This window comes from Megascapheus bottae, chromosome 22 (assembly GCF_031878675.1).
Source record: "Megascapheus bottae isolate mThoBot1 chromosome 22, mThoBot2.hap1, whole genome shotgun sequence".
In the NCBI taxonomy this organism is placed as follows: Eukaryota; Metazoa; Chordata; class Mammalia; order Rodentia; family Geomyidae; genus Megascapheus; species Megascapheus bottae.
Genome location: NC_143530.1, coordinates 29,935,668 through 29,957,269, shown reverse-complemented (window position 1 = coordinate 29,957,269; position 21,602 = coordinate 29,935,668).

Genomic DNA, 21,602 nt, shown 5'->3' with positions numbered 1-21,602 from the left:
TCAGCTGGCTGTTTCTCTGACTTCCAGTCATTAAAATTAAGTTTTCAGAACCTGTTGTGTTTCCCAGGGTGTAATGTTGATTGAGGAAAACTCTATCTGGAAAAAAAAAAAAAATTGGCAGTTGTATTTGTTATCCACCTCGCTCTCCCACCCCAAGCTTCCACCAAACCTCTGTCCCCAAGTATTATTATCACATGCTTTTTGGAAGAGTGGCCATCTGTGGAGGAAACTGGAAGGTCTTTAAACAGAAGCCCTAGTTCACACAGTCATCGTAGCCGCTCCACTGGTGTCTTGTGCTTCTCTGGTGTGTTCGGATGGGAGGGCACAGGTTATGAATGCAATACTACTTTACTGATTTAGGAGTTCAGTGATACTTTCCTGGGTTTTCTTTGTTTTGTTTTGACTTTTCTTTGTCTCTTTTTTTTTTTTTTAGACACTTACTGTACTTCTGGCTCCACCTCTCAAATGCTGGATAACTAGCATGGACTACCACACCTGGCCAGTAACAGGAATAATATTAGAGTTGAAATTTTACTTAGAGGATCACACCTACAAAATGACATGAATTCTCATGACAAATCTTCATCTCTGAAACTAGGTAATAGTAGCATTTAAAGGGAGAGAAAATGGCCAAGTTCCTATCATCCTAGCTACTCAGAAGGCTGAGATCTGAGGATTGTGGTTCAAAGCTAGCCCAGGCAGGAAAAGCTTGTGAGACTCTTATCTCCAATTTACCATCAAAAAGTCAAAAGGGAGCTGTGGCTTAAGTGGTAGAGGGCCAGCTTTGAGTGGAAAAAACTTAAAAGAACAGCACTCAGTCATGAGTTCAAACCCCAAGACTAGTGTGCTCTCTCTCACACTTACTCTTTCACTCTGTCTCTCTCTTTCTCTCTCTCTCTCTCACACACACACACACACAAAGGAAAGAAAGCAGTTTTATTAAATGTCATTAAAAATTTGATTGTAATTATACTGGGGCTGTTTATTCTCCATTGATAGTGAATTATTAAATGTGGAAATCAAACATCTATACAAAGGTTTGTTTGTATTTCATATAAATCCAACAAATATTTACTGAACACCTAGTAGGTAAAAAGAATCCCAGTATAAAACCAATGGTGAGATGGCAATTTCAAACCCATTAAAATGTAAGTCAGAAAGCTGGACAACAGTATTAGCAAGGATGTGGAGACGTGAGAGCCCTGCTGCACTCCTGGTGAGAGTGTAAATTGGTGAAACTATTTTGAAAAATAGTTTGGCAGTTCATTAAAAGGTTCTACTCTATGTCCCAGCAATTCTACCCCTAGGTACATACACAGGAAGGAAAAATAAATATATTTTCACCCCAAAAATTTATACATAGATGTACCTAGCAGCAGCATTCATAAGAACTAAAAAGTAGAAACAACTAATATCCATTAGCAGAAAGAAACAAAGTGTTCTATGCTCACAGCAGGCAAATCTATAAAGACAGATATTGGTTCATGGTTACCTAGAGCCAAAAGTGTGAAGAGTATCAACTGCAAATGCACAGGATAGGTACTTTGAAGGGGTGATAAAAACATTTTAAAGCCGGGCGCGGTGGCTCATGCCTGTAATCCTAACTACTCAGGAGGCTGAGATCTGAGGATCATGGTTCAAAGCTAGCCCAAGCACAAAAGGACCTGAGACTCTTACCTCCACTTAACCTATAGAAAATGGGAAATGTGGCTTGGCACAAGGGAAGGGTGGTAGCCTTGAAGAGCTCAGGGACAATGCCCAGGCTAAGTTCAAGCCCCATGCCCCACAAAAAAATAAAATAAAATTGTGGTTATGGTTGTACAAACTTAAAAATACTGAAAACTGAATTGTATATGGTTTAAATGGGTAAATTATAAGATGCATGAATCAATAAATGCAATTGACATGTATGTGCATATATAAACATATGCTAGCTTCTAGAGTGGAACGGTAAAACAAATGATAACTTTTTTTTTTTTTTTTTTGGTGCTGTTCCTGGTGCTTGAACTCAGGGCCTGGGCATTGCCTCTGCAATTCTTCTTCACAAGACTCCACCACTTCAGTCTCACAGACCTTCCTGGTGATGCTGGTTTCAAACCTCAATCATCAGGTCTCAGCCTCCTGAGTAGCTAGGATTACAGGCGTGAGCCACTGTGCCCAGCCACTGTAGCAAAGTCCTGAGATTCTTATCTCCAACTGACGACCAGAAAACCAGAAGTACAGCTGTGGCTCAAAGTGTAGAGCACTAGCTTTGAGTGAAAAAGCTCAGGGACAGTGCCCAGGCCCTAAGTTCAAGACCCACAACCAACAAAAAAAGTAAATAAATAAAAATTAATTAATTAATAATTGGGCCAGGCACCAGTGGGTTACTTCTGTAATCCTAGACACTCGGGAGGTTGATATTTGTGGATTATGGTTTAAAACTAGCATAAGCACATAATCTGAAAGAGTTTGGTCTCCAGTAAACCAGCAGACAGCTGAAAGTGGGGCTCTGGCTGAAGTAACAGAGTGCCAACCTTGGGCAAAAAAACGAGAGCCTGAAGCCCTGGATTCCAGCCTCAGCACTGACACACACAGAAAAAGAGAGAGAGAGAGAGAAAGGGTGGGAGGAAGGAAAGAAGGAAGGAAAGAATGAAAGAAGGAAGGAAAAATTAATTGAAATTCTGCATCCACATGAAGTAATCAAGGAATGCAAATCACTTAGCATTAAACAGGTATGAAATTCTGGAGTTTAATGTCAAGCATGATGGTATATGCCTGTAATTGTAGCACCTAAAAGCTGAAACAGAATTGTGAATTGAAGGCTGACTGTTCTACAAAGGAAGACACTACATCAAAAGAAAAAGAAAGAAAGAGAAGGGAAAGAAGAAAAATGAAAAGAATGAATTTCTATTGAATGAAGAGAGTTGTTTTTGTTTTGTTTTGTTTTGTTTTGTTTGGCCAGTCCTAAGGGTTGAATTCAGGGCCTGAGCATTGTCCTTGGGCTTTCCTCAAGGCTAGAGGTCCACTGCTTGAGCCACAGTACCACTTCCAGCTTTTTCTACGTTTGTGGTACCAAAGAACTGAACGCAGGTCTTCGCGCATGCACTCTACCACTAGACCAAACTCCCAGCCCTCTCTGACAACTTTTTAAAAATGATCTCTTCAAGGGCAGGGAATTTGACAGAGTGGTAAGAGTGCTTGCGTAGCATGCACAAATCCCTCAGTACCACATACATAGACAAAGCTGAAAGTGGTGTTATGGCTCAAGTGGTTGAGCTCTAGCCTTGAGAAAGCCCAAGGACAGGCCCTGAATTCAAGCCCCAGGACTAAGGGGGAAAAAGCTGTCAAAGAGCCAGCCATGGTGGTACATACCTGTTATCCCTGCTATTTGAGAACAAGGCAGATATAGAAAGCCGGCAATTCAAGCCAGCCTGAACAGAAGCTAACAAAATCCTATCTCAAAAACACACCCATTGTGGTGGTCCACACTTGGTGTCCTAGCTAATCAAGAGACAGAGGTAGGAGGATCATAGTCTGGCGTTAGTCTAGATGAAATTATCTAGAAAAACAGCTAAAGGACTGATATGCTTTCAATTACTTGCCTATTAAGTTTGAGGCCCTGAGTTTAATCCCAGACTACTACTAAAAAATATGTGAGGGGGTGTTGAGAAGGAAATTGTATTGGGTGATAGAAAATAGCAAGAACAGCTAGCAATTTAGGAGCTACAAACTGGAATTTAAAATGGCAGAGACAATTAAAGCACCCGTGTGTGTGTGTGTGTGTGTGTGTGTGTGTGTGTGTGTGTGTGTGTGTGTATTGCCCCTAGGCTGCTTTTGCTCAAGGCTAGTGCTCTACCACTTGAGCCTTCCAGCTTCTGTCTTTGTGATTAATTAGAAAAATAAAAGTCTCATGGAATTTTCTGCCTGGGCTGGCTTTGAATCTCAATCCTCAGTTAGATTCTAGCCTTTTGAGTAACTAGGACTACAGGCATGAGCCACCAATATCCAGCTTAATCATAATTTTTTAAAAGCTGGGCTGGAGGCTTACTTCAAGTAGTAAGGCATCAGCCAAGCAAACAAACAAATGCAAGCTGTAAGTTTAAGCCTCAGTACAACAACAACAAAATAATAGTGATAGTAATGATAATAGCCATAATAATAATCAATTGATTAATTTAGTGCATGAATAATAAAGCAATCTAGCATTCAGGCACGGTTACTGTATGCTGTTCTTATTTTCCTAGTGAGAATAAGGAGCAAAAAGTAGAGTGGGGGAGAAAAATTGGAAAAACATAATCTGACCAGCTAGAAGAAAGTTTAAAGGTGTAGACAAGAAGGGCATGGTTGCTGAAAGTGATTTGCACCATTAAAGAGATGAATGGTACATTTAGGGGAGGAGGCCAAGGGTTTAACTCCTTTAAACAACTAACAAACCACTTAACAAAATGAACACTAGGAAGAGCAAACACATTCTGGGGTGGAGGAAATGAAATGGGAGGGTGGCACAGGGAGGAAGGGAGGAAGGATAAGCAGCTGCAGTCATTATAGTCAATGTATACTACACAGTAATCCCTTTAATTTGAGGTTAGGAATAGGATCGGGTAAAGATGGGGGAGACCGATGGAAGAGGTGACCTTAACCTGACTTCATATACCTACTTTATAAAAATAAATATGGGACTGGGAGTTTGGCCTAGTGGTAGAGTGCTTGCCTAGCATGCTTGAAGACCTGGGTTCGATTCCTTGGTACCACATACATATAAAAAGCTGGAAGGATGCCGGCTCATGCCTGTAATCCTAGCTACTCAGGAGGCTGAGATCTGAGAATCGTGGTTCAAAGCCAGCCAGGGCACTAAAGAACATGAGACTCTTATCTTCAATTGACCTCTAGAAAACAGGAAGTGGGGCTGTGACTCAAGGGGGTAGGGCGGTAGCCTTGAGCTGAAGAGCTCAGGGACAATGCCAAGGCCCAGAGTTCAAACTCCATGGAACCCCCCCCCCACACACACACACCAAAAAAGCTGGAAGTGGTGCTGTGGCTCAAGTGGCAGAGCTCTAACCTTGAGAAAGCCCAAGGACAGTGCTCTGGTCCTGAGTTCAAGCCCCATGACTGGCAAAAAAAAAAGATAAAAATAAATATGTTTTGGGGCCCGGAGTTTGGCCTAGTTGGGAGAGTGCTTGCCTAGCATGCACAAAGACCTGGGTCCTGGGTTCAATTCCTCGGTACCATATACATAGAAAAAAGCCAGAAGTGGTGCTGTAGTTCAACTGGTAGAGCTCTAGCCCTCAGAAATCCTAAGGACTCAGGCCCTGAGTTCAAGGCCCAGGACTGGCAATATACATACATACATACATACATATATATATATATATATATATATGTTTTTAAAACAGCTGATGCAAACGTTGGATAATAGCAAAAGACAGGTCCTGTTCTGTGATCAGCGAATATTCTAATATCATTGGGGAGGGAGGATGAGGGAGAGGGAAAGTGGAGAGAGGACAATATTGCAATACATATATAAATTGTGTCTATGTGTAAAGATAGCATAAGAGAATTTACTAAAAGCTATTGGACAATAAGGAATAGGGGAAACAGGGAAAGAAAATAATAGATAAGGTTGATCTTACTAAATATGTGTGTTCATATTATATTATACATATTCATATGTATACATTATATGTACATGTTACCATGGTGAGACTCCTCCGTACAATTAATATATCATAAAAACTAAATCACAGGAAAGGAAAACAAGCTATGTTGGGGAGAGCACCCCTGCAATCAGGGAGGGCCAACGGAGAGGGTAAATGAGGTTGAATATGACCAAACTAATTTTTATATGTATAAAAACAAAATCGGTTGATAGAGGTTTAAGAGGGAGAAAGAAGGAACAAGACAGAGATAGAAGGGGTGACTTTCATCATATATTGGATAGATGTATGGAAATGTCACATGAACTTGTCTCCTGCTACAAGTCATTGATATTAATAAAAGATCTTTTGGGTCAAGAGTTTGGCCCAGTGGTAGAGTGCATGCAGGAAGACCCAGGTTCGATTCTTTGGTACCACATACATGAAAAAAGCTGCAAGTGGTTCTGTGGCTCAAGTAGTAGACCTCTAATTTTGAGGAAAGCCCCAGGACAGTGCTTAGCCCCTGAGTTCAAGACCTAGGACTGTCAAAAAAAAATTTTTTTTTCTCTCTATGTGTATGCACCAGTCCTAGGGCTTGAACTCAGGGCCTGGGCTCTCAAGACTAGTGCTCAAGGCTAATACCCTACTACGTGAGCAGTAGCTCCATTTCTGGCTTTTGGTGTTGAACTTCTTATAAAAGTCTCATAAACTTTCCTCTTCAAACCATGATTCTCAGGCTCTTAGTAGCTAGGATTATAGGCTTGAGCCATCTGCATCCAGTCTATATGTATTTTTTTTTTTTTGCAAGTTCCAAGGCTTAAACTCAGGGGCTGGGTGCTGTTTCTGAGCTTCTTTGTGCTCAAGGCTAGAGCTCTACCACTTGAACCTGAGCCCTACTTCCAGCTTTTCTGCTTATGTGGCACAGAGGAATCAAACCCAGGCAAGCACTCTAACACTAAGTCACATTCCAGCCTATTTTGTGTAACTTTTTTTGTGTGTGGATCAAGGGGCTTGAGCTAGGCCTGGTGGCTGTCCTTGAGCTCTTCAGCTCAGCTACTGCCCTACCCTTGAGCCATGCCCCACTTCCCATTTTCTAGAAGTTAATTGGAGATAAGAGTCTCAGGTTCTTTTGTGCCTGGGCCTGGCTTTGAACCTTGATCCTCAGATCTCAGCCTCCTGAGTAGCTAGGATTATACGTGTGAGCCACCGTGCCTGGTTTATGTGTAATTTTTAAAAATAAAAAGATGGATTGCAAGTGAATAAGGTAACCGATGTCACCATATGAAAGGAAATATACTCATTACTTGAGTCAGGTAATTATAATCCCTCTATATATCATCTTTATAATGACAATAAAGTAAATTAAAAAAGGATATTTTTGCATGGTTGGATTATAACATACAGGTGGTGATACTGCAATGTAAATGAACTGGACTATACCACAGTCAATTTTTTTAACACTAGCCATGGAAAATCAATGTATTTAGAGGAAGAGAGAATGGAGAAGGAAAGACAAAGAACCACTTTAAAGAAAGAACATTTTTTTTTTTTTTTTTTTTGCCAGTTCTGGGCTTGGGCTCAGGGCCTGCGCACTGTCCTTGGACTTTCTCAAGGCTAGAGCTCTACCACTTGAGCCTCAGCACCACTTCCAGCTTTTTTTTTTTTCTTTCCTATGTATGTGGTACCGAGGAATCGAACCTAGGTCTTCATTCATGCTAGGCAAGCACTCTACCACTAGGCCAAACTCCTGGCCCCATAAAGAAAGAACTTTTAAAGAAGGCAACTGGTAGACCAGGAGTAGGGAGGGATAAAGAGGTCAGGGTCTGTTGAAAATGAACTATATCACTGTGGGTAGGGGAATGGGAGGTAAAAACTGGGAGAGAGTGAGGGAAAGGGTGACACTGTCCAAAAAGAAATGTTCTCATTACTTGACTTATGTGATTGTAACCCCTTGCCCATCACCTTTAAAATAACAATTCAAAATTTTTTTCTCCAGTTGTGGGTCTTGAACTCAGGGCCTGGGCTGTATCCTTGAGTTTTCTCAAGGCTAGCATTCTGCCACTTGAGCTATAGCACCACTTCCAGCTTTTTCTGTGTATGTGGTACCAAGGAATCAAACCCAGGGTTTCATGCATGCTAGGCAAGCACTCTATGACTAGGCCACCCTCCTGGCCCCTAAAAAAAAAAAAAACAGAGGTCAGGGCTACAATGACACCTCTTTCTGAGTCAGGTGACAAGACCAGGGCTGGGAATGTAGCTTAGTGGTAGAGTACTTGCTTAGCATGCAAAAAGCCCTGGGTTCAATTCAGTACTACATACACAAAAAAGCCAAAAATGGTGCCTTGGTTCAAGTGATAGAGTCCTAGCCTTGAGCAAAGAGAGGCTCTGGGACAGTGCTCAGGCCTTAAGTTAAGGCCTCAGGACTGGCCCCCAGAAAAGGATGAATAGGTATCCCTGGGGAGATAGGGCATAGAGTTCAAAGACAAGGTCAGTTCCTGAACTTCAAATACCTCATCCAAAGACAGCAGCAAGAGGAGGAAAGAAAGCAGAAAGAGATGGCAGCAAAGAACTCTGCAAACCTTAAAGTGAAATTGTACTATACCCAAGGAAGAGCTTATAGGGAGGAGGAAGAAGATAAATGACCTCCCTTGTGGTATGGTAGAGAATGGTCTGGAAGATGACAAGATATCATCAGGAATGAATAGAACAGTTCACCTAAGAGGAAAAACCCAAGTAGGTACTGACTGTAAAGATGAAAGGGACTAATCGATTCCAGACATTACTTAGGTCAGAGTATCTACAGAACTTGACGGACTACATATGGGAGAAAGGGGAACAAGTTTCCATAGAGCATGGGCCAAGGGATGTGGCACAGAAGGATGGCAAGCCATATTCCATAGTCACGCATTAGAGTGACGGATGGCAGTACAAGGATGTCACAGAAACAGCAGGACACTAAAAAGAAGAGACCTGAAGGATGAGAGAAGAGAAGATGGAGTCCACCAGGCCTAGTCCTGTGGAGTAAACAGATAGGGGGGTTAAGAAGGGTGGTTCTAGCTGGGCACCTGTGGTGGCTCATACCTAAAATCCTAGCTACTCAAGAGGCTGATTCTCTTATTGCCCTCCCAGGCAGAAAAGACAATGACTCTTATCTCTAATAATCTATTCAGAAAAGGCTGGAAGTGGTGTTGTGGGTCAAGGGGTAAAGTACTAGCCTAGAGAGCCAGGCGTGGTGGCTTATGCCTATAATCCCAGCTACACAGGAGGCTAAGATCTGAGGATCAAGGTTCAAAGCCAGCCCAAGCACTATAAAGTCCATGAGACTCTTTTTTTTTCACATATTTTTATTGTAATTAATAGAAGGCTTACATTATATTCACCAGATAGAAGGTGAATTATTTCACATACATTGATACCCTTTCTCATGTGTTGGTCATTTCCCTCCACACACCCCGCCCCTCATCTTGTTTTCCTCCCTTCCCTATCCGGAAGTCCATGAGACTCTTATCACCAATTAATCAGTAGAAAACTGGAAGTGATGTTGTGGCTCAAGGGGTAGGGTGGTAACCTTGAGCTGAAGAGCTCAGGGACAGTGCCCAGGCCCAGAATTCAAGTCCCATGATGCACAAAGAAAAAAAAGAAAGTACCAGCCTGGAGCACAAAGAGGCCCAGGGACAGCACCCAGGCCCTGAGTTCAAGCCCCAGAACTGGGAAATAATAATAATAATAATAATAATAATAATAATAATAATTCTGGTAGCCAACACCTGTAATACTAGCTACTCAGGAGGTTAGGATCTGAGGATTCTGATTTAAAGGCTGCCTAAGCAGACAAACCCAAAAGACACTTACCTCTAAATAGTTAACAAACAACCAGAAATGGAGCTGTGGTTCAAGTGGTAGAGAGCCAGCCTTGAGCAGAAAAGCCAAGCAAGAGTGTGAAAACATAAGTTCAAGCTCCATTACTTACACGTGTGCACACTCACATACACACGCTAGGAAGAAAGAAGGGCGATTCCATCACCATAGCCTGAAGTAACTGGTAGATGGTGGATCCACTCCCTAGATGCCTGGTATGAATCCCTGGGAAGGACTGAAGAAGGGGGAGGGTGACTAGAGAGACAGTGAACAATGAAAACCAGCAGGCTGAGTCCAAGGAAATGCCTGCCAACTAGGTGGATAAGGAAGAGGGAGTGTCAAGAGTTCTCTCTGTTTCCTCTAAAGAAGCAGGTCAGCCAAGGAAGTGAAGGCCAAAAAGTGGTTGAGCATGGTAAAAACACAGGAATGAAGGCAAGTAGCAGAAAGAAAGAAAGAAAGAAAGAAAGAAAGAAAGAAAGAAAGAAAGAAAGAAAGAAAGAAAGAAAAAGAGTGAGAATGAAAGGCAAGGCCCAATGATCCAGGGATTGAAGAGTGTCTAGAAAAGGAAGTGAAAGGAGAGTGCTTTGTGGAAAGGGGAGCGAAAGGAAAGTATCAATGGCAATGATAATAGCAGCTGTCATTTGCTATGTGCCAGGGAGGGCAATAAGAGAATCCTGGGTAAGATCTTGCTTCATTTCTTTTACCCGCTGGTCACATGACCAGCCTGAGGCAGAGAAGTCTCTCAACCTCTCAACATTACCCAACAGGTAAATGTTAAGGGCAGGATGTAAACCAGGCATTGGACCACATGGACTCCCACTCTTGATTGTTGCTCTATCATTCTTCTTAACTGAGTGAATTGAATAGCTTACTCATTTTTTTTTTAAACAAGTCTCCTTGCTTGGCTTGACTAATCTCAATAAAATGCTGTTGAGTGGGGCTGGGAGTTTGGCCTAGTGGTAGAGTGCTTGCCTAGCATACACAAAGATCCGGGTTCGATTCCTCAGTACTACATTCACAGAAAAAAAAAAAAAAGTCGGAAGTGGTGCTAAGGCTCAAATGGTAGAGCTCTAGCCTTCTGAAAGTCCAAGGACAGTGCTCAGGCCCTGAGCTCAAGCCTAGGACTGGCAAAAAAAAAAAAAATGCTGTTAAGTGGAGTTTTGCAGAAAAGCACCTCCCCATGCCTTTTTTTTTTTTTTTTTTTGTTAATGCCAGTACTGAGACTTGAATTCAGGGACCTGGTCTCTATCCCTTAGCTTTTTCACTCACATATGGAACTTTACCCTTGAGTCACAGCTCCAATTCCAGCTTCAGCTAGTTAATTGGACATAAAAGTCTCAAATAATTTTCTGACCAGCCTGGTTTTGATCTCAGCCTCCTGAGTAGCTAGGATTACAAGTTTGAGCCACCAGTGTCCATCTCAGAAGAGACATTATTGTATGTTTAACATAGTGTTGTTTAACAGGATTTAACTAGGAAGTAAATGCACATTTTTAAATATTGTCAAGTTGGTTTATAATCATCCCTGTTTCAAATAAACATAGGTACCAATTTCTCTATGTTACCCAAGCCTGGTGTTTTAAGTGTACAGAAAAAATGCTAAACCCTTAGTGGGATAATTTGTAAATTCAAATACATCTAGCACAACAAGATTTTAGATAGTGAATGGACAGAATGCACACTCATTATTGTTTTTGTTCTTATTATTGATACTAATAACTTTGGTTCTGATACTGGAACTTGAACTCAGGACCTGGTCACTGTGTATGAGCTTTTGTTTTGTGTATGCTCAGGATGAGTATTCCAGCCTTTTCTGTGATTAATTAGAGATAAGAGTCAAGGACTGGCTGGGAGTTTGGCCTAGTGGTTAAAGTGCTTGCCTAGCATGCATGAGGACCCGGGTTCGATTCCTCAGTACCACATACATAGAAAAAAGCCGGAAGTGGTGCTGAGGCTCAAGTGGTAGAGCTCTAGCCTTGAGAAAGTCCAAGGACAGTGCTCAGGCCCTGAGCTCAAGCCCAGGACTGGCAAAAAAAAAAAAAAAAAAAAGAGTCAAGGACTTTTCCTGAGCAGGTTGGCTTTGAACCACACTCTCAGATTTCAGCCTCTTGTCCCTAGGGTTATAGGCAAAAGCATCAGTGGTTGCTGGTGTTGAGGATGCACATTCTTATATGCCTGCGCCAGTGCATTTTCATGGGGCAATTGTGATCTGCAGAAGGCATGGGGATGTTTCGGACTGTTACAGTTAGGAAGAGGTATTCCTGGCATGTAGTGAGTAGACACCAGGGATGTGCTTCACACAGTACACTGCATAGCACAGGCCTCTCTGCAAAGGATTATCTGGCCTCAAATGTGGAGAGTGCTGAGGTAGTTGAGCTCTGCTCAATAATCCCTCACAAATTACTTCCAGGAGCATCAGAGACAAGTGGAAAGCTTGTAGAATGGATAAGCCCGTCCAAATAATTTACGTCGACAGAAAAGGGACAGAGATACACAGAGAGCGAACATAGACGTAGATATACCAGGTATATAAAGCAGAAAGAAGGTGTGAGGGAGGGAGGGAAGGAGAGAAAAAAAAGAGAGAAGGAGGGAGGGAGGGAGAGATATCACCCTTTGAAGGAAAAGAACTCTTCCTATTCTAAGGGAGCGAAGAGGGGAAAATTGTAGGAACATACTGAGAAATGTTAGTGTGAAAAAGGCAAGATGTGGGAGTTGATACCTTTTGGCCCTGAACATGTAAAGCAATGGTGCAGAAGAGCAGGGGAGATGCTCAGGCAGGAAAGGCAAGCCTGGGTGGTAGGTAGGGAACTTCTTAGCTTTCCTTCAATGCCACAGAACCTCAGGGGAAGAGAAAACTGAGCGGGGAGCTGGCCAGCACAGGGACATTCAAAAGAGCAAGGCAAACAAAGAAGTAATGATAGGGTCCAGAAACTTCTGGGGCTGTGGATTCGATTGGTTGTTGATTCAACATGCCCAGATCCAAACATACAAGAATTCTGGGAGAAGGGGCTGACATGAGGCATGTTGGGAGAGATGAGGGAGGGGTTAAGGTCAGGCTTACTGTGCTAGGGAAAGCAGGAAACCAAGGGTCAAAGGCACAGAGGAGGAGACCTCAAGGTTGCTGGTGAGATGAGGCAGAAATCTTCACCAATACACTGAGGAACTGGAGCAAATCTGAAAAAAGAATCAAGCATGGCGCCTCACAGGCACTGCCCTGTCATCCAACATGAGGAAGGGGGTGGGGCTGAGAGGAACAGTATAAAGTGGTGGCTTAGGCTAATCTGGAAGACAGTGTGCCATTGAAATCAGATGAGAGGAAGCAAAGACAGACAGATGGTGCCAACTTCAGAGAAAGCGCAGTGGGCTTCACGGTGTCCCCCAATATTTACATGTTGAAGCCTAAACTACTAGTACTCAGAATGTGACATTATCAGTGACCAGATAATGAAAAGTAGAACTAAAGTAAAATGAAGTACTTAGGGCAAGTTCTAACTCAATCTGGCTGGTGTCCTTACCTTACAGGAAGAGATCAAGACACAGGGACACACAGAAAAGACTGGGAGAAGCTGCTATGATCTAGGCATTTGTAACCTTCCAAACTCAGGCTAACATCCATCCTCAGAGTCATATGTTGTTAGGAATCACAAGTGGAACCTCTGGGAGATAATTAGGATTAGACAAACCACAAGGTGAGGCCATCATAATGGGTTAGTGGAAGAAAAGGAGGAGGAGCATGAGAAAAGGGAGCGGGAGAAGAAAGAGAAGGAGGAAGACAGAAGAAAGGAGGAGGAGAAATTCACACCTGTAATCCTAGTTCCTCAAGAGGCTAAGGCAGGGAAGTTCATGAAACTCTTATCTCCAAATAATCAACACAAAGCTGGCAGAGGAGCTGCAGCTCTAGTGGTAGAGGGCTTACCTACAGCACAATAGCTCAAGGACAGCACTCAGGCCCTGAGTTCAAGCCCAGAACCAGCATCAAAATAAAAGCATCAGCAGCAGTGGCAGCAAGATTTGAACTAACACGGGTGCTCTGTATAGTGCCTCGCCATGTTATGATCCATCACAAAGGCTCTCCCTATGCCTGCGCCGTGCCCTTGGACTGCCACATGTGAGATAAGTAAACCTCTTTTCCTTACTCATCACCACATTTGTGGTACTCAGTTACAGCAACAGTAAACAGACTAAGCTAGCCACCAGAGGAGAGACCAAACCTGCAATACCTTGGTCTTGAATTTCTACTTTCCAGAACCGAGTGACAGTACATTTGTTACTTCAGCTACTCGGTATGTGGTATTTGTTTCAGCAGCCATAGCTCTGAGGAAAGGGAGTGTTGCAGGAGAATGATGAAGCTCCATACGGAAGGAAGCAACAGAAAGGAATGACATTCACAGACGCAGTGTTCTTCTTGTGACCTGGAAGAACCAGTCTTCTTGAGGAAAGGCGTTGAAAGCACAGTGAACTCTCTAAACAGGAGCCACGTAAGTTTTCTGTAGGGGAAATGGAAGTGGACAAAGCTAAAAATTAAGGTCCTCTGACAAGAGGTTCTACCCGCATCCATGAATGAGATTTCTCTTAAAAGCAGGAATTCATCTCAGCTAACGACTCTTCTAGCATAGGGCTGGAGAATATGGCCTATTGCAACTCTTACTAAACACATTTTGCTAAGTGTGAGGAGGTGGAATGGGCCAGGAAGTAAGGTAGGAATGACATGGAAAGGGATAGGGACACGGAGTGGGTAGCAGGAGGAGAGGTTTGCTTAGGAGTGACAAGTGTAGCAGAAAGCTGAGAGGCAGGTGAACAGGTGTTGTTTCGAATTTCAGAATCTCCTTAGTAGTGTAGCCAATGAAACTGCCGTCTCTGAGGGATAGGCTAGAGAGCACACAGACTGCTTCCCACATCCTCACAATGTGAGTACTCCAGCTACCTGGATGACATAAAATCAGGCAGTTAATATGTGAGCAAAATGCTATGATCATAAACTTTCATTGGGTTTTGTTTGTTTGGTCGCTTGGTTTTGATGCCAGGATTGAGCCCAGTGGTTTGTGTGTGCAAGGCACACGCTGTACCTCTTGGCCCAATTTATCTTTTTATTTTTTACATCCTACTACTTGAGCAATACTCCAGTTCCTCCCACCCTCCCCCTCCCCCACACCTTTCTTTTGGAGTCAATTCTCTCTCTCTCTCTCTCTCTCTCTCTCTCTCTCTCTCTCTCTCTCTCTCTCTCTCTCTCTCTCTCTCTCTCTCTCTCTCTCTCTCTCTGGTCCAGACTGGAACTGGCCCACTATCATCCGACCTAACCTACTGGGATTCAAGTATGAGCCATGGAGCCAACTCTCAGAACTAACTTTTAGAAACAGTATTTATACCAGGCAACAGATGGTCACATCTTCAAGAAACAGTTCATTTTGGGGTGCCTAGGACTATCTACAAGCATTGCCTAAGACTGATTCCACAGTAAGTTTCAACTGGAGTGTGTTTGTCTGATTCTGTTTTCTCCTCTCTCATTATCTGGCTGACCCTTGTCACTTCTTTCTGAACTCTGTGTATTTGCCAATAGCAACCTGCTCTTCCCCTTCAAATTGATCCGTTCTAATCTCCAACGTTAGGAAATGGGATAACTAAGGTTAGAAATGTGTCAAAAGTGAGCTGGAAGACATGCATCCCCTTTGCTGCCCAAGAGCCAAGCTCTGCTCATTTCTTTCCAAATTGGGTTTGATTTAGTTGTTTGTTTGTTTCTGTTCGTGGGGCTTGAACTCAGGGCTATGTGTGGACCTTTAGCTTTTTTCACTCAAAACTAGCACTCTACCACTTGAGCTGGAGCTGGAGCCTTGTGAGAGGTTAATTGGAGAGAAGATTCTCACAGACTCTCCTGTTTAGGCTGGCTACACACAGTGATTCTCAGATTTCAGCCTCCCAAATAACTAGACTTGGAGGTGTGAGCCACTGATGCCTGGTTGATTTTATGTTTATTTTAGTGCTGTTACCTACTAGGGTTTGAATTCAGGGCCTGGGCATTATTCTTTGACTTTTTTCTCTCAAGGATATCTCCCTAGTACTTGAACTAGAGCTCTACTTTCAGCTTTTTGCTACTTAATTAGAGATCAGAATCTCATGGACTTTCCTGCTCTAGTTGGCTTCAAAGCTCAGTCCTCAGATCTCAGCCTCCTGAGTACCTAGGATTAAAGATGTGAACCACCAGGGCCTGGCTTTTATTTTATTTTATTTTATTTTGCAGTTCTAGGTATAGAACTCAAGACAGCAACCAAGTGCTTTCCTATTATGTGCTACCCACAGCCTCCCAGAGGGGTTTAGATGAGTTGCTAGCATACTTCTAAACTACAAGTGGTGTTTCTGATACATATATATCTATATGATATCTATGTAATCTATCTATCTAATCTGTAGCTCATCTAAGTCAACTCTCCTTCCATAATCCAAGTTCACTGTTCATTAGAAAATGTTTGTTTTAGCCCCAGCTCTGATGGTTCACTTGCATAATCCTAGCTACTCAAGAAGCTGAGATCGGAGGATTGTAGTTCAAAGCCCATGAGACTCTTATTTCCAGTTAACCACTAGAAAACTGAAAGTGGAAGATTGGGGATTTAGCTCAGGGCAAGTGCAAGGCCCTGAGTTCAGTCCTCAGGACCTGAAAACAAAAATAAAAACAAAACAAAAAAACTGGACATGCCACTGTGGTTAAAAGTGATAGAATAAGCTCAGGGATAATGCCTAGGCCCTAAATTCAAGCCCTATGGCCAACCAAAAAAAAGAAAAAAATATTCATTGGTTAATTATATTACTTCAGGGAATATAGAAAAGGTCACACTTCTTTTCTGACAATATGAAAGAAATAAGAAAAAAAACCTTACCCTACTCTTGTTGGAGGAAGATTTTTTTTTATTTAATTTTATTATCAGGGTGATATACAGAGGGATTTTATTTACATATGCAATGTAGTGATTATATTTCTTTTTTTTTTCTTTTTGCCAGTCCTGGGCCTTGAACTCAGGGCCTGAGCACTGTTGTTGGGCTTTCTCAAGGCTAGAGCTCTACCACTTGAGCCACAGTACCACTTCCAGCTTTTTTTATTCTATGTATGTGGTACTGAGGAATCGAACCCGGGTCTTCATGTATGCTAGGCAAACACTCTACCTCTAGGCCGAACTCCCAGCCCTGTAGTAAGTACATTTCAAATGAAGATGATTTCATTGCCTAAAGGACTTGCACTTAGAAGTGTATTTAGTTGTAGGGTTATAGCTCCTCATTCAGAAGCCAGCAAACAGATAAATAAAATAAACAACTTCTTCAATAAACAGCATGCATGTGTATCTTTTTTGTTGTTGTTTGGGAGCAAACCCGCAGCCTTAGAAGGCAAGTCTGGCCAGTATCTCCCACTGAGCAGTGTACATATTTATCATTTTGTGTTCATGCAAAAGATATGCAGGACCAAATTGAAGTTTCTGCAGCTTTGGTTAAGTAGACCCCCAGCTTCTGGAGCCTGTAACTAAGATGATTTTTTTTCTTTGTCGGTCATGGGGCTTGAACTCTGGGCCTGGGCACTGTCCTTGAGCTCTTCACCTCAAGGCTACCTGGCTACCCTTGGAGCTACAGCCCCACTTCCTGTTTTCTAGTGATTAATTGGAAATAAGAGGCTCATGTTCGTTAATGCCTGGGCTGGCCTTGAACCACGATCCTTGAATCTCATCCTCCTGAGTAGCTAGGATTGCAGGTGTGAGCCACAGCGCCCAGCAAATAAGACTACTTTATTATTACAGGTAGCACTTTACTATATAGTATCTCTGTCCCTCTTACATGGCCACTGGTCACAGAACAGCTCATCATATTCCCAAGTCAAAAGATCAAATCAAAGTTTTAATTCAAAGAAATACTGGACAAGATGCAGGAAATCACAGTATTAGACAGCTAGAGGCTCCGTGTCATGTCACATGAAATATCAGAGAGTTAAAAAGGTGTCACTTACAACCTCTCACTTCTCCTAGATAGGGCTTGCTCTCTGCCCATCTCAGGGAATAATGGTGTCTTAATGGGATGTGTGTGTGTGTGTGTGTGTGTGTGCGTGCACATGTGTGCGCGCGTGCACGTGCTCATGGGACTGTTTTGGGACTTAAACTCAGAGACTGGGTGCTATTCCTGAGCTTTTGTGCTCAAAGCTAGTGTTCTAAAATTTGAGCCACAACTTCATTTCTGGCTTTTGGATGGTTAAATGGAGATAACAGCCTCATAGGCTTTCCAAACAACCATCCTCAGATCTTAGCTTTCTGAGCAACTGGCTCAATAAACTAAACTCTGGCAAGTGCCACAAACTGAAAATAAAGTTTCACATTACTAAAGAAATTCAGAGCTGAGTGCCTGGCTCAGGTATGTAATGTTAGCTACTCAGGAGGCTACGGTCTGAGTTTGAAGCCAGCCCGGGGAAGGAAAGTCCAGAAGACTCAATCTCTAATTAACTCCCAGAAAACTAGATGTGGTGCTATAGCTCAGAGTGGTAGCATATTAGCCTTGATTTGAAAAGCTCAAGGTCAGTGCCCAGGCCCTGAGTTCAAGCCCTATGACCAACAAAAATTAAAGAAATTCTAAGTCCATTTGTTCATTCACTAAACCAGCAATTAATGGGCATGGATGCTCTTCTGGTCTCTGCATAGGACAGGAAACTTAGGGCCCAGGGGTGCCAGAGATTTTTAAAGGCTCAAGGCTTATCTATTTTAAACAATGAATATCATGAAAACTCCCCAAACCATATAGCCAGTTGCCTCCTCCATAGCTCTTTCTCAGTAAAGCCAAGAAGCAGAAGTGTATATTGGTGAGTACCTACAAGGCCTTGTGTTCCACCCTCAGCACCAAAATAAAAAGGGGGAAGGGCCTAAGGGTAGAGCTTAGTGGTAGAAAACTTGCTTAAACATGTAAACACCCCTTAATTTCAATTTCAGAATGGAAAAAAAAGAAGAAGGATGAGAGAGAGGGAGAGAGGTAAGGAAGGACAGAGAAAGAAAATAAAGTAAAATATCTTAAAAATAAAGCCAGAGCCAGATACCAGTGACTCATACTTGTAATCAATCCTAGCTCCTTAGGAGACTGAAATCTGGAAGACTATGGTTCAATGTCAGCTCAGGCAGAAAAGTCTGTGAGGCTCCACCTCTAAAGTAACTATCTCACAACAAGCAGGGCTTGAAAATGTGTCTCAAGTAGTAGAGGGCCAGCCAAACAAGCAAGCAGAAGAAGCAGTGCAGAGCCACTGGGTTCAAACTCCAGTACAGGCTAAACACATTGACACATACACATAAATAGGTAAAGCTGGCATGTGGCTGTTATCTCAGACCCTGGCCCAACTTACATGTTGATGTTATAATCCTCATTTTCTGAATGTGGCTCTATTTGAATATAGGGCCTTGAAAATAGCAACTAAGGAAAAATGTGCATATATGAGTCAACTTTAATCCAATATAGTGTGTGTGTGTGTGTGTGTGTGTGTGTGTGTGTGTGTGTGTGTGTGTTCATAATGGTTAGGGGTAGGGGTGGAGCCCACAGTTACATAACCCTGTTTTTGTAAACCAACAAATAAAGTTACTTTAACATATACATGTAAGAAGACAGAGGAGTGAACATCACATTGTTTAACAGTGTTTATTTCTGAGTAATGGGATTATAAAGGGCTGTACATTCTGTCATTTTGCTTATCTCTATTTTCTGATTCTTCTACAACAAACATTCAAAAATGTGCTCTAAGGAGAAAGTTCATTCAGCTTTTTTTTTTCATGAAGTAATTGTGTTTCTCTTACTGCCTCTTCTTGTGCAGAGATTGAACACAAAACCTGCAGCCTACTACCTACCCCATTCTCTACCACTCGTCCATACTTGCAGTCTGAAGTGACTATCTTTTTATTCTCTTCTGATGACTTATTAGGCAATCACTCTACCACTTGAGCTACACCCAGTGACTATCTTAAAGTCAGAGATTGTCTTTATCCAAGTCAAGGATGTTATGTGAATAGGACAGACAACATTGCTCATACAAACTATCTAACATGCAAATCCTTCCCTATCCCCTCGGATTACCTTCACTTTTTAATTCCTTTGTTGTTGACAATGAGGATTGAACCTGGGGCTTCTAGCTTGCCATCAGAGCCACTGCCTTGGCCTTGGACTATGGTTTTATTATTGTTGTTATTATTATCATTATTATTATTATTTATCAGCTCTTCCCATTTTGGGCATGGAATCTCATATGTTAGGTTGCATTTTCTTCTAGCATTGGAATTCTATTTTTAGGGTTCAGCTAAGTTTTTCCCTCTCCAATTCCTTAGAAATAGTGTTGTACAAAACAAAAGCAGAGAGACACTTGGCAGCAGCAGCAGGGGCAGAAACAGCCATGTACACAGCCTTGGCCCTGCCTTGCCAGCCTGGGCATCGGACTCCAGTCACAGTAAAGAACTCAGCATCATCACAGGGATTAAAAGCCTGCACATGGGGCCGGGAGTTTGGCCTAGTGGTTAAAGTGCTTGCCTAGCATGCATGAAGACCTGGGTTCAATTCCTCGGTACCACATACATAGAAGAAAGCTGGAAGTGGTGCTGAGGCTCAAATGGTAGAACTCTAGCCTTGAGAAAGTCCAAGGACAGTGCTCAGGCCCTGAGCTCAAGCCCAGGACTCACAAAAAAAAAAAAAAAAAGCCTGCCTGCACATGCAGAGAGCATGCTGGCCTATAATAGGTGCTCAACAAATATTAGTTCCTTTTTTTTCCCCCTCCATACTGGGCCATGAATTCTGGGCCTGGACTTTGTCCCTAATCTCTTGAGCACAAGGCTAGTGCTCCTTGAGCCACAGGGCTACTTCCGGGGAGCCACCAGCATCTGGCTAAACAGTAGTTCTTTTTTTCTTTTTCTTTTTTTTTTTGTGGGTCATGGGGCTTGAATTTGGCCTGGGCACTGTCCCTGAGCTCTTCAGCTCAAGGCTACCACCCTACCCTTGAGCCAAGCCCCACTTCCTGTTTTTCTAGAGGTTAACTGGAGAGAAGAGTCTCAGGTTCTTTTGTGCTGAGCTGGCTTTGAACCTTGATCCTCAGATCTCAGCCTCCTGAGTAGCTAGGATTACAGACCCAAGCCACCGACAGCTAAACAATAGTTCTTATACATTCTTAGATTAAATACTTAACAGTTACACTTCACAATCAAACACGTATAGCTTAATCTAATAAAAGCATTACAATTATATCAAATGCCTTATGTAATCTTTTCTTAAAAAACTGAATAGTGGGCCGGGAGTTTGGCCTAGTGGTAGAGTGCTTGCCTAGCATGCACAAAGACCTGGGTTTGATTCCTCAGTACCACATACATAGAAAAAAGCTAGAAATGGTGTTGAGGCTCAAGTGGTAGAGCTCTAGCCTTGAGAAAGTCCAGGGACAGTGCTCAGATCCTGAGCTCAAGCAAAAAAACAAAAAAACCCCCAAAAAACCTGAATAGTGCCACATCAAAGCCATTATATTTCTAAATTGCCTCATAATAATTTTTCATTTATGAGTATTTCTATATAGCTTGGTTTATAGGCAGGCATATAAGTATGCAAATAAGCTACCTATAGAATAAAGTTGCTCATAATCAGACAACAAAGTTATAATGAAAATACTGGTTATGGTTTTTTTTTTCTTTTTGTTGGTTGTGGGACTTAAACTTAGAGCCTGAACATAGTGCTCTACCACTCTGAGCCATGGCTCTACTTTCAGTTTTCCAGTGGTTAATTGGAGTCTCATGGGCTTTCTTCCTGGGCTGGCTTTGAATGATGATCCTCAGATCTCAGTCTCCTGAGTAGTCAGGATTTCAGGCATGAACCATCAGTGCCTGGCTGACTTTGATTTTTGTTTTGTTTTGTTTTGACTGAACCCATGAATTATTTTCTTTTCACTTCTGTAGTGGTCCTGGGGTTTGAACTAAGGGCTCACACTTGCTAGGCATTCATTCTACCATTCCACCACCATCACCACCCCAGCCATTTTTTATTCTCCTTACTTTTTAGATAAGATCTCATGTGGTTTTCTTTTTTGGCCCAGGGCCAGCCATGATTTATAATCTCCCTACCTTTATGTCTCATGTAGCTGGGATTAACAGATATAACACC